A 12,099-nucleotide genomic window follows, 5' to 3' on the forward strand; every position below is an offset into this window, starting at 1 on the left:
TTATATTGCTCCTTTCCAAATGTATTTTAAAGCATTACCAGAAAAGACAAAAACTTTATGCTGGCCTTTGCTAATACATTATTTCAAGAAATATAGGTTGGTGGTAAAGTAGTTGCTAAACTGGTATGCTGAAACCAAAGAAAGACTTTTATTGGGTTCTCTTCTATTACAGAGGGTACAATTTGAATTTACTCCAAAAGGGTTGTTTTGCAGGGAAACTCTGCTTTTGGATAGTGTTACCTGGAAAAAATACAATTTGAAAGGTTTTTAGATCTGACTCCTGGATTTACTAAATACCTGAACAATATGAACTAGACTATGTAGTCATGGAAATAGATGTTGAACCATATCAGAGAGCCTATAGCGAACAGGCAGTCAGATCTTTGGCAGACTGTATTATTCTCAGTTATGTGTGCTTCTCGGTATATTTTGGCAGATAGAGAAGGCAGGATTTTTATGTTTCCATCCTTCTGTTCTGATTATATCCATAATCTGATGGGAAAACTCAGAATAAAATGTGTTGAAATCCTAGTTGCTTGTATATTGCATCTTATTGGGAGAATAGAGGGAATCTGAGTCATTAGCTTATACACAAAAGTCATAATGCAGACACCAGGTTGAAAACTCACATTTCAGACAGAAGTCATTGTGATTTTGCAGACTTAAAGAAGACGGTTTGTTGACTACCTGAAATATTTATGGCTTCATTACATATCATTTGCAACTGATGTAATGTCTAAGAGAAATATTCACAGGTCAGGAGTCTCAGAAGGACATATTTAAAGGCATAACAAAAGATAGTCATGCCTTCTAAAAAGAAGAGAATAACCTGACCTTTTCCTGAAGGAAAAACAACTTAAAAATACTCAGGCGATACTCAACGGTTTCATGTGGTAGGAGTGGTTTGTGTGTAGTGTATATGTAATCTTAGAAACTCTGCTTTGCTCAACAGCCAATTTTGTGAGATCCAATGGCAGCCTTTGCAAGGTGCCTTCCTGACTCCTGTTTGGTTTTATTTCAGTGTATTTATGTCTCTGTGCTAAAGGCTTTTTTATGTTTATAAGGAAGAAATGTACAATGTAATCAAACCGTGTTGCTCCATTATTCTCAATAAATGTATAGAAAGATAAATTCTAATAACACATTCAATGGTCCTGAATTTGCCTGCAAAGCTATTGAAGGCATATGCAAACCACATTCTCAACATACATTCAATTATATGAATGTAAATTACCCTCGCATTATATATGGTTTTAAAGGTGAAAAGGCAGAGTTGAGGGGTAAATAGTAAGAAAGCTGTGGGATTTACATCAGATATGTTTCAGAGTCATATTTCCTCTCCTCCTGCTGTAGTTCTGAATCTTTAATAATCCCGTAAAATGAAGAGCTTATTGTTTCTTAAGATTCAATTTATATTTTAAATGAGTGGAAAAGATGCGTAATCAGCTTGAGAAGACAGACGAAGATCAGCCTGTTTTTTCAAGATACAGGACATTTTACTGTGTGTTGTGAATTCTGGAGACCATTTTTAAAGAATGCTTGGCTTACTTCTGCTCTTTTTTGTAGTGCAAATTAATTATAATTTGAAAAGAGTGTGCTTGATTTTCTTCTTCAGATTTGGTGTAGAGCCAAGCTTTATTAGTTAGAGCCTCTAAATCAAAACCAAAGGTCAGTATCTGTGAAATGCCTGTGACTCAAGATATATTGTAGTTCTTTGCCCATTATTCAGAGATTTTTGTCTATGAAAAGGTGTTTAGTTAAGTGGATGCTGTATGTTGCATGCACGACTGTGGAAGAATAACCATTTCTCATGATTGCATCCGTAACATTCCTAACAGCAGTCTTAAAAATGTGGGAAATCATTGCTGTAAAACTCCTGAACTCTGCACCTCTTTGATGCAGTGTATAAATGCTGGCTGAGGGCTTATGTCCAACAGCATGTTGTACCCAGTGTTTCTCCTTCTATCCCCAGTCATGTGGGTGATGAGTAGAGAAGCTGCTCCCAAATCTCCCCCAGCATCATTCTTCAGCCCCCAAAATCTGTACTGGCATCACCAGCTGCTCAACAGGGACCCATGTGGGGAATTGGCAGGCACAGGACAAAAAGGAAGCTGTGGTAATGATTGCCAGATATGCCAAGAGAGATCAGAAGGTGAGCAAGATTGGCAAATGGGCATCATTTCTGTACTAAAAACCTGGAAGCAGCATTGTCTGAGCAGAGGGGCATTAAAGATACTTGTCTAAAAAAATAACAACCCTGGAAGCAGTACTGTGTGTCCTGATCCTCACTTTACTTCTAATTTTATATCATTGTTTTGCTTGTTCTATGCCCTTGTTCTTCCTACATCTATGGGGTTTTTTTTATGTTTCTAGCTCTTAATTTCAGGGATTCTCTTCCTGTATCTCTGTACAATGTCCAGCATGACCTGTCTTTTGCTGTGTCCTAATGAATATGACAGTAAGCAACATAGCCTGGGTGTTTGAGGCAAGAATTAATGAATTACAGTGCTCCCACACATGTAAACTATACAACCAAGGGTTTTTCATGTCGTCTTCTGCAGTCTATTTTACCAGCTGAGCTTGGACCATGCACTGACGTTAGGTCAGCTGAAGTCACTTTTACTTTTAGCTGTTTTCATAGCATGAGGGTCATGAAGGCAATAAGTATTATGAGAGATTGAAGATGTATTGGGAAAAAGCTTCCCTGGTGCCAAAGGGATGAAACTGGGAAGTCTTTTCTTCTGTACCTTCTGCCCAAAGAAAGTCATACTGACAACAGCTATAAAAGCATTTATTGCATGACCAGCTGGACCATGGAGCCTGTTGGATGCCTCTGCAGCTCTGCAAAGTAATGCTGACCTTGGGGTACTTCCCTGAAACACATTCAGCTCAGAGTCCTTTGAGATGTGTTCTCTGACTTTCTGGATTTGCTGGCACTGTTGTATGCATTAAATACTGATTAGATTTAAGAAATCCAAGAGACCCAATAATGCTATCATCTGTTCCCTACTTATCTTAATAATATTGCCAGTAATATCCCAATATATCAATTCTAGGATCTTCTATACTTAACCTGATGCATGAGAAACAGGGACAGCAGACTGCTTTTTTTTCAGAGACTGAACAAAACCAGTTTATTTATTGATTGGATTTTGCTATATTGCCTACAGATGAGGGTAAAAAGTAAAAGCCACTTTCAAGGACTGTTAGAGAAATGCGTCATTTTTCATAAGGTTTGATGAATTGCTTACAGGACTTGTTTTACTTAAAACTGCAATTAAAGATTGCCCTCTAGTCAAAAGAAAAATGTGATAAAAATGGGACTTGAAAGTGGGCAGAAAATTTTCTCAAGCCCTTTGGGATTAATTCCAGTAATTATTCAATCTGACATTTTCTAGAGAAATAACGCTTCATGTATGAACTGCATTAATCACAATAACATAGTTCACATGTCAGATACTTCTGTCCAGTCACTTCATGCTCTATGTTTAGTAAGAGACTAATAAGTATCTTCACTAAATATGAGCCAATATTAAGCTGCTTTAAAAGAATCTCAGGGCATGTGTATAGTTTTTAGCTAGGTTTTGGTCTGCTGACGTGGGACATGTGCTTATTTCTACAAATACACTGAATTTCCAGGCTGTAGCTGTCATCAACATCATTTCCCCTGCTAATTATGTGTGATTCCATTCACAGCACTTTAAGGACATTCTTGCTTTCTTTTTTCTTCTCTGAACTGTCCTGGAGAGGTCTGGTTTCTCTGTCCAGTTGTAAACCCTTATTTGATTAATATGCTTATGTAAATAAATAGTCTTTTGCAAGACCTGTGTGTAGGAAATATATACTCTTTAGATCATCTGCATACATACGAGTGAATACCTTTCTCTTGCATATGAACTTATTACACATTATTGAAACTGCACAGTGACTATGGTGCAACTGTCTTTGATGACAAGCAACTCCAAGAAGGTGTTTTTATGTTTCTCAGTGTTTTATCAACTGAAGATATTCCCTAATATCATCTTGTGTTTAAAAGAGGTGGCTTAAAAATGCAGCAGTGATTAGATGCTCATGTTTGAAGAATTTACAATTCTCTCCTTTTCAGATTCTGACATTGTTTTGTGCTTTTGAAGCTGGCAAGCAGAGTTATCCATGTTCTGATGAGAAGTGATAAATATAAGCTTTTGCTGAATGTGGATAAAAGCTGTAGGCAAATTAGATTGTATTAACACAGCCTCCTCTTGCCTCTCCCACCTTCTCAAAAGCTAAGAGGGGAGAATAATTCCTTGCCTTTGGAGATTTGCTTTTCCTTTTCTTTTAAGTTGTGGAGCAATAGATGGTGTGCATAGACTGTTATTGTGACTAATGCTTACAGCTTTTTGCATGTCAGTTGTCATTCTTTGCACACTCCAGTAGATGGCAACTCCAGTCTTCTTGACATGTAATCTCCATTCAAACTAGTAATATTTTCTGTGCGCCGCGCCCCCCCACCCCCCGGCCCTTATCTCCTCTATGTAAATGGCTACGGGTTGCAGGCAAACTTGATTCAATTCTACCTTTATTGAAAACACCACATAGTATCTGATTTGAACTCAAATTGTATCTGAAGGAAAAGAAGAACAAAAAAAGAACAGGCCCATAAGCACTGATTCTCCCGGATCATAAAGCACACGCTGATTTCTCCATAACTTTAAAAAAGATTTTAGGAGTTTTCATAAAAAGGATTAGTACCCAAAACTTCTCTTTATGTGGAATACTTGAATGTGTCGGCTGCAAATACAGTATAGCAGCTTTACATTCGATGGCTTGCCTGTAATGCACATAGTCCTTAAGTCCCCAGCATTCATATTAAAGTATTTCTGTTCTGCATAGTAAATACTTCATCAAACTTCTAAAAAGTTGAAAATGATGAGGTATTTTGTGAATTTGGTAATGATGTATCTAGATGTTGCTTGTCTTGGGTGAGGGCAAGAGTGAGACCCGAAGGATACTGTGTTCTATTAGACCTCAGAATAATCTCCTATTCCCCATCTTGCTCAAAGTGCTGCTATGTTCAGCCTATCTTCTTTGTGCTTTTATTCCATCCCATCAATTGTATTACCAAAGCATCAATGCAGAGGAGTCTGTTTCTCCCTTTTCCTCCGCTGAGTTTCACAACTGAAATACTTGCCTGTAGAATTTGAAGATGTAAAACAAAGCATCTCCCTGTGAATGAATGCCAGACATCAACAATAGGCACAAAAGATTGTACTTGCTCTGCCTTGGTTGGAGACTAATGATCATAACAGTCACACAAAGGATCCTTTCTCTATCTATCTGTATCAAGACTGTGGACTATAGTTTAATTTCCAGATCGCTTCCACTGTTTCTAGCAAGGTCTTATTTTGGAGTTGATGGTTCAAAAAGGGCATATGGTGAGGGTTAGATGATTTTTATTTTCTTTTTGAATAAGTACAGCTCTAACTTTAGAAGAATACATTCTGCTTATCAGGTTTTGGTGTTGAGTTTTCAGTAACTGCATAAGAAACTTTCAAACTGCCACGGTCTGTAGCATCAGGGATGCTATTTGATGCTCAGTCTTACGGTCACAGAAGGATACAAACACTTACTGTTGAAAATCAACTGTAGAAAGTTCTAAAGCAAATCAATGTTTAAGGCCAGATTAAGATGTTCACACTTTTATTGGTTTAGTAAAAACCTTAGTTTTCAACCCAGACTTGATTAGTCTATGGACATTTGTACTTCACAGAAACAGTATTAAAATAAATTATGTTCGTATAAGACAAGCAGAATATTGGTCCATTTAAGCCTGACTGATTTTTATGTAACAAATTAGTGAGCAATGTAATTAAATCTCTTTTGGATGCCTGTTTCATCTCTGGAAAGAATCCCAAGAACCTCAGAAAACTGACTTTCGGGTTATATACAGGTCCTGGGTCTATTGCAGCTAAGTGGCTTGTTTCTCATTATCGCATTTAGTGCTACAGAAACTGCTCCACCAGAGTCTTTATTAAAACTTGCTTAAGGCAAGCATTTTCCCTAGGGTCAATAATGACTTTAGAGGAATGGATGTAGGAGCTAGATTTGTTCTAGCTACTGGAATGAATTATGTCTCATTGGGGGCCCCAAGGCTAGTATTTCAAATTGGCCACCAGGCACTTCATCAAAAATTCTATCCCAGTTTTGAAAAGACCTTGTGCTCCTATTAGGAAATGCACAGCACACATTTGAAGATCTTCCCCAGCACCCAAACTATATGACTATATATTTTTCTCCTTTAAAACCCCATTGAATTACCACATGCACCAGTGAAGACGTGGTTCAGAACTGTATCCTGAAGAACTCGCGCGCTGGGGAGATGGTTGCCAGATATTTCCAATTAAATATGGAGCACAAACAAAGCATCAAACTGACTTCTGTGGTGCTCCTACTGGTAAAAACCATTAAAATCCTACAGCTCTTTTTCCTGGTGTGAGCACAGTATTTATGAGAGGGGTATTGTGGAAATACCATTCCCTTCAGCAAGCCATTGCTTATAAGTAATTCAATCAAGATCTGCATTGCTTAGCGTTGCATATCATAGAATCATAGAATGGTTTGGGTTGGAAGGGACCTTTAGAGGTCATCTATAGTACAACCCACCAGCATAAGCAAGGATATCTTCCACTAGTCTAGGTTGCTTAGAACCCCATCCAACCTGGCCTTAAATGTTTCCAGGGATGGGGAACAACTCTGGGCAACCTGTTTGAGTCTCACTACCTTGTCCTGGTTTTGGCTTAAGCTCCACCACTATGAACCAGTATCTCAGTTAGTAAGCATCCTTCTGCTCAAGAGAGATTATATAGTGGGTATGCACCACAGGCCACCATGTGGTTTTACTTGCATGATCGTGGAGAGGGCAGGAGGAAGTGGGAATGAAAATCTACCTCAACCCTGGAGGCATGGATAGGTGAGCTGCGAGGAAAAACAGCCACCGTTGTCTTAAGGTAAGACAAATGTGATCTTACCCTAGCCAAAAACTAAGAACCACACAGCTGTTTGCTCCCGCCTCACCCCCTAGTTGATGGAAAAGAGACTATGGAAAAAAAAGGATAAATTTGTGGGTTGAGATAAAAGCATTATAATAGGACAGCAAAGGAAAAGAAAATAATGATGATAATAATGATAACACTAATAATAATGATGATAAAAGAACATACAACTAATAATATTCTATGGTTCTATGACTCTATACAAAGCAAGCGATGCATAATACAATTGCTCACCACCTGCTGACCATCCATGAGCAGTGACCGCTGCCCCCTGGCCGATTAACCTCACTTATATACTGAGCAAGACATCATATGGAATATCCTTTTGGCCAGTTCGGGTTATCTGTCCTGGCTGTGTCCCCTCCCAGGTTCTTGTGCACACCCAGCCTAATGACTGACATGGTAATTAACTCCATCTTGGCCAAAATCAAGATACACCCTCATCATAAAGAAACTCCTTCCTTGAAATTTCTATCCTACTCATATGAACAAGTATTTCTGAAGTGTGCAGTTCCTCAGTGATAGAAACAGCTGGAGGGTTTGTTGTGGTTTAAGCCAGTTGACAAGTCAGCCACGCAGCTTCTACTCCGCTCCCTCCTCCCGGAGGGATGGGGAGAAGAATCGAAAGAATGTAACTCCCACGGGTTGAGATAAAAACAGTCCAGTAACTAAGGTGTAACACAAATCACTACTGCTGCCACCAATAATAGTAATGATAAGAGAAATAACAAGGGAAGAGAATACGATACCACCCGCCGAAAATGAGCCCGACAGAGCAGAGAGCATGCCCTTCCAGATAACTCCCAGTTACATCCCCAGGCATGACGTGCTGTGGTATGGAATACCTCTTTGGCTAGTTTGGGTCAGGTGTCCTGTCCCTGCTTCCTCCCGGCCCCTCCTCCTCCCTGGCAGAGCATGAGACTCACAAAGTCCTTGGTCAGGGTAAACATTCTGACCAGTAACTGAAAACATTGGCTTTATCAGTACTATTCCCAGGCCGAAAGTCAAAACCACAGCGCTGCACCAGCTACTAAGAAGGAGAAAAAGTGACTGCTGCTGCTGAACCCAGGACAGGGTTTTTTTCCAGTTTGGAAAACCTTTTCGTGTTGACGGTAAGGTAAAATATTGACTTAGAAATTACTTTGGATTTATGATCCCCCTAAAAAATTGCTAGCTTTCCCATTACTGGTCTGGTATTAACACACGATGTTTATAAACTGTGGTAGTATAGCAGCATTTTTTCTCTTCCAGTGTTTGTAAAGACTGAAGTATCTGTTGAAATGCAAAGGTGTTTGCTATTAAAAAAGAGATTGCTAATGGATAAGAAGCAGGCAGGTGTTTGGCTTTTCTTTGTGCTTGTCAAGGACAAAGTCTTCCAGCACGTTACTTGGATAGCTCACAAGCACATTCACATTCTCCTCTTTTCTTGCTGACTGGATTTCCCCTGAGTGCTATGTTCAGAGATTTCAAATGCAACATTACCTAAGAGGTGCTATTCAAACCTGAATCAAATGGTGAATGTTATGATATTGCACTTTTACTGCTGTCTGTAGCCCAATATTAAATATAAATAATTATTTTTATATATACAGTGAAATTTTCCTTATAACCATTTCCACGGTTTATTTCTAGCCTAACAACTGCAGGAACTGAAAAAGCATCTCCTGCTTTTGCTATATACCATACACCCCATCCTTACTTTTCATTGCAAAGTAGATTTTCCTGATGTTTCTCTACAAAGCAGAATAGACTGGTTTAGGAACTACAGCAGACTGTAAAAATATATTTGCTTTCTTGCAATCTGTTTATTCTGTATTGGAATTTTAGAGAATGCCATTTTAGACAACATCATGGCAAGGCTAATGGAGTAAATTTTGTATATACATTAGGTTTTCATGACAGTTTGTAAGGCTGAAACAATATCTTACACATTAGGAAGAAAAAAACACCCTTATATGAAATTTGAAATTCAATTAGCTCAATCAAAATATTAAGGAATAGAAAGAATAAGTATAGATGCAGTATATAGAGAATAATAAATTCATTTCAGCTGGAAAATACTTTTAACATCACTGAATCCATAAATGTAGCACTGCCATGTCCATCACTAAACCATGTCCCTGTGATCCATTTCTTATATGTTGCATTAATCCCCAGGATACAGGACATAAACTTTTTAATGAACGGTCTCTGTTTAGTTTCCATTTAGACGCTAGTGATGCTATAAAATAGTGGTGCTTATTTTAGGTGCTTATTTTATTTTTTGTCTTTTTTAAATCTTTTTACTTTAAATCTAAAATAAGTTAAACTTCACTGTTTTGGTTTTTTGGAGTTATTTTAGAATATGAATAATAGACAGAATTTAAGAACAGGGGTTCTGGTGGGACCTGAAAGATCTTAAGTTTTTTTCTAACCTTAACTGTTCTATGTTTCTATGATTCTATGATCTTCTAAAGATCCTCTGGAGCTGAAATAGATTCTCACCAAAATTGTGGGATGTGGATGGCTGAAGTACCTTTAAAGCTTTGAGTCTTATCCTCACCAGTATTTTGGACCCTTCTTATAAATAGTCTTTTACTTGGAAGTTCCCATCTAACCCAGTTTACTTAAAGAGCTATAACCCACTATGAATATGAGTTAAAAGTCCCTCTGCTCTGTTTAATGTGATTCTTTCTATTAGTTATAGCTGGTTAGGTCATAGCAACATAAAACTTCTTAGTTCATAGAAGTGCAAAGGATTTAAGAAATCACCTGGACCATCTTTTTGCTCTAAGGCAGTATTAGGTTTGTCATTCCTGACACATCAGCTCCTCTTGTAAACTGCAGAACTGAAGGCTTCTAAAGGAAATCTATTCCATTGCTTTGCTTTTCAAATTCTAAGAGTTTAGCAAGCCCAGTATGTTCAAGCTTTTATTATCAGTGGTGGGTTTTGCTCATCTTTGGTAGCTGTTTGTGATCTTTTATGGATCCACTCTACTTAGCCCACATTTTCTTAGCGTTTGAGCTGAGACCTTGATACTTCAGAGAACATCTCCCTTGCTGCAGTTGGGTTTTTCTGTCTAAGAACGGGGCCTGCCTTTTCTGCAGCTGGGTGACACTGATGGCTCGTGTTCAGCCTGTGATGTGCAATAGCTGCTGGAACCTTTTCTGTCAGTTTTCTACATATCCATTACTTGTTCTGTATTTTATAGCTGATTATTCCTGACTGAGTGAACATCCTGCACGTGACCCTGTTGGATAGCATCTCTTTTATTTTTTTTTCCTTTTTGGGGGCACAAACGCAGTTTGTCAGGATCAGTTTGAATTTTTATTCTGCCCTCCCGAGTACTTTCAGTGCTTCTCAGCTTGGTGTCACCTCCAAATTTAATAAGCATATTTCATGTTCTATCACCTAGGTCGTTAATGACAGTTTGAAACATTGATGGACCCTGAAAAGACCTTTCTGTGGCATTTCTGAGTAAGTCAGATAATTGCTTTTAGGTAGCAAAGTTGTTATATGGCATGGATAATTATATTAATGAAACTGTGACAAGAAGGAAGGATCCACATCTAACAGTGATGATGGACGAACTCACCTGCACTAGGATTTCCTTTCCTTCGTTCAATTTTTGCCTTTGATGAAGTTATATGCCTGTTGTCATTATCATCTAAGGCTCACAGGGAAGAAACAGGAAAAACAACAGAGATTTTCTTCTTATTCTAGGGCCAAGATGGGCATTTAGAGTCTTGTAATGAGAAAGAGCGAGTAGGTAACATTCATAAGCAATGTAAGACATGCTTCATTCCTCTGCCTGCCCAGAAAGCCTGTAGAGTATGAATAAACACTGTAATTTACATAAGGAAACTTGCAAGGACTTACAATATAAGGGATTTTCTTGCTGTTTGCTTTGATCCCATGAGTGCTTGGACAACTGCAGCCCCCATCTTTGCCATTTCAGTTGTGTAACAGCTTTTTCCATACAGCTTGGTGAGGCTAAGCATTCACTTAAATGCACAAATCACTGTGTGCTGAATTATGTATTTTCTTAACTTTTATTTTAATATGAAATAAGATTCCAAAGTATATTTTCAGTGTTCTACTATGGAAATAGATACATCTAATTCCTAGCTGTAAAGTTTCTGTGAGAAGACGTACTACATTCATATATCCTATCTCTGTGAGCAAAGCATAACATTTGAATTACTGATTACCTGCATTATGTGTTAAAATGCATGGAGCTGGACAGCAACGCCCCTGAGGACTCTCAAAGGCATTCAGTGTTTCAGGGAAGTCCTGGAATATATGATATCCATTCAGTTGCACGCATATATGCGTGCCTTAAACCGTAACACGTCAATGTCATCCCAGTTAATTGGTAACCATCCAACATGCAGAGTATATTCAACTAGGAGACAGCTTTGGTTTGCTGAGTTGAAATAAAGCTTCTGTTGTTTTTTCAGTAGTACTATGCTCCAGGGAATATACTAAAAGTGTTTTGGTTTGGTTTATTGAGATGATTATTTACAAGGCCCCGCACACGCACAATAAATGACAAGCTGATAGGATTTTTTTTTTCTATTATCTAAACAGTATTTCCATGTGGAATAATCTATTATATTATTGCTTTCAACTTATTTGACACCTGTTCAATACTCCAGACATTTCTAGCTATTTAAAGTACATCTGTAGCTTCCAGTACAATAGGTTTTTCACACTTCCAATATTTTTCTTGATGTAATTTATCTTCAAAATACCTGTGTGAAATATCCTTGCTTATAAATAGAGAGTGAAGGTAAACAGAGACTAAACTAACATAACACCACACAGGAATCCTATGCTGAAGCAGAGGTTTTGTGCTTCAGAAGTCATAAACCAGCACCCCGGGTATCCATCTCTTTTCATTTGTAGCTTGTTGCATAAAAAGCATTGTGCTCAGCTCATCCCCACATAGTGATTTGGTTTTCATGCCTATGAGGTCATAAGACCTTAATGAAGCATGTAAAATAAAAAGAACAGCTTGTCCAGACCTGGCTTATTCTTTTGTATTTGTCATTCTTTTATTTTTATCTCAGGTTTTGTTTCATTATA

General features: G+C 38.1%; 1 protein-coding gene across 3 annotated transcripts in view; it reads left to right on the forward strand.

Annotated features, from left to right (window-relative positions):
- The window catches only part of CTNNA2 (catenin alpha 2), a gene marked incomplete at both ends in the record, with an annotated part of 463,369 nt that overhangs the window by 307,240 nt on the left and 144,030 nt on the right, over positions 1–12,099 (forward strand). The gene's annotated exons all lie outside the window — the stretch shown is intronic.

This window comes from Psittacula echo (genome assembly GCF_963264785.1).
Source record: "Psittacula echo genome assembly, chromosome: 1".
Taxonomy (NCBI): Eukaryota; Metazoa; Chordata; class Aves; order Psittaciformes; family Psittacidae; genus Psittacula; species Psittacula echo.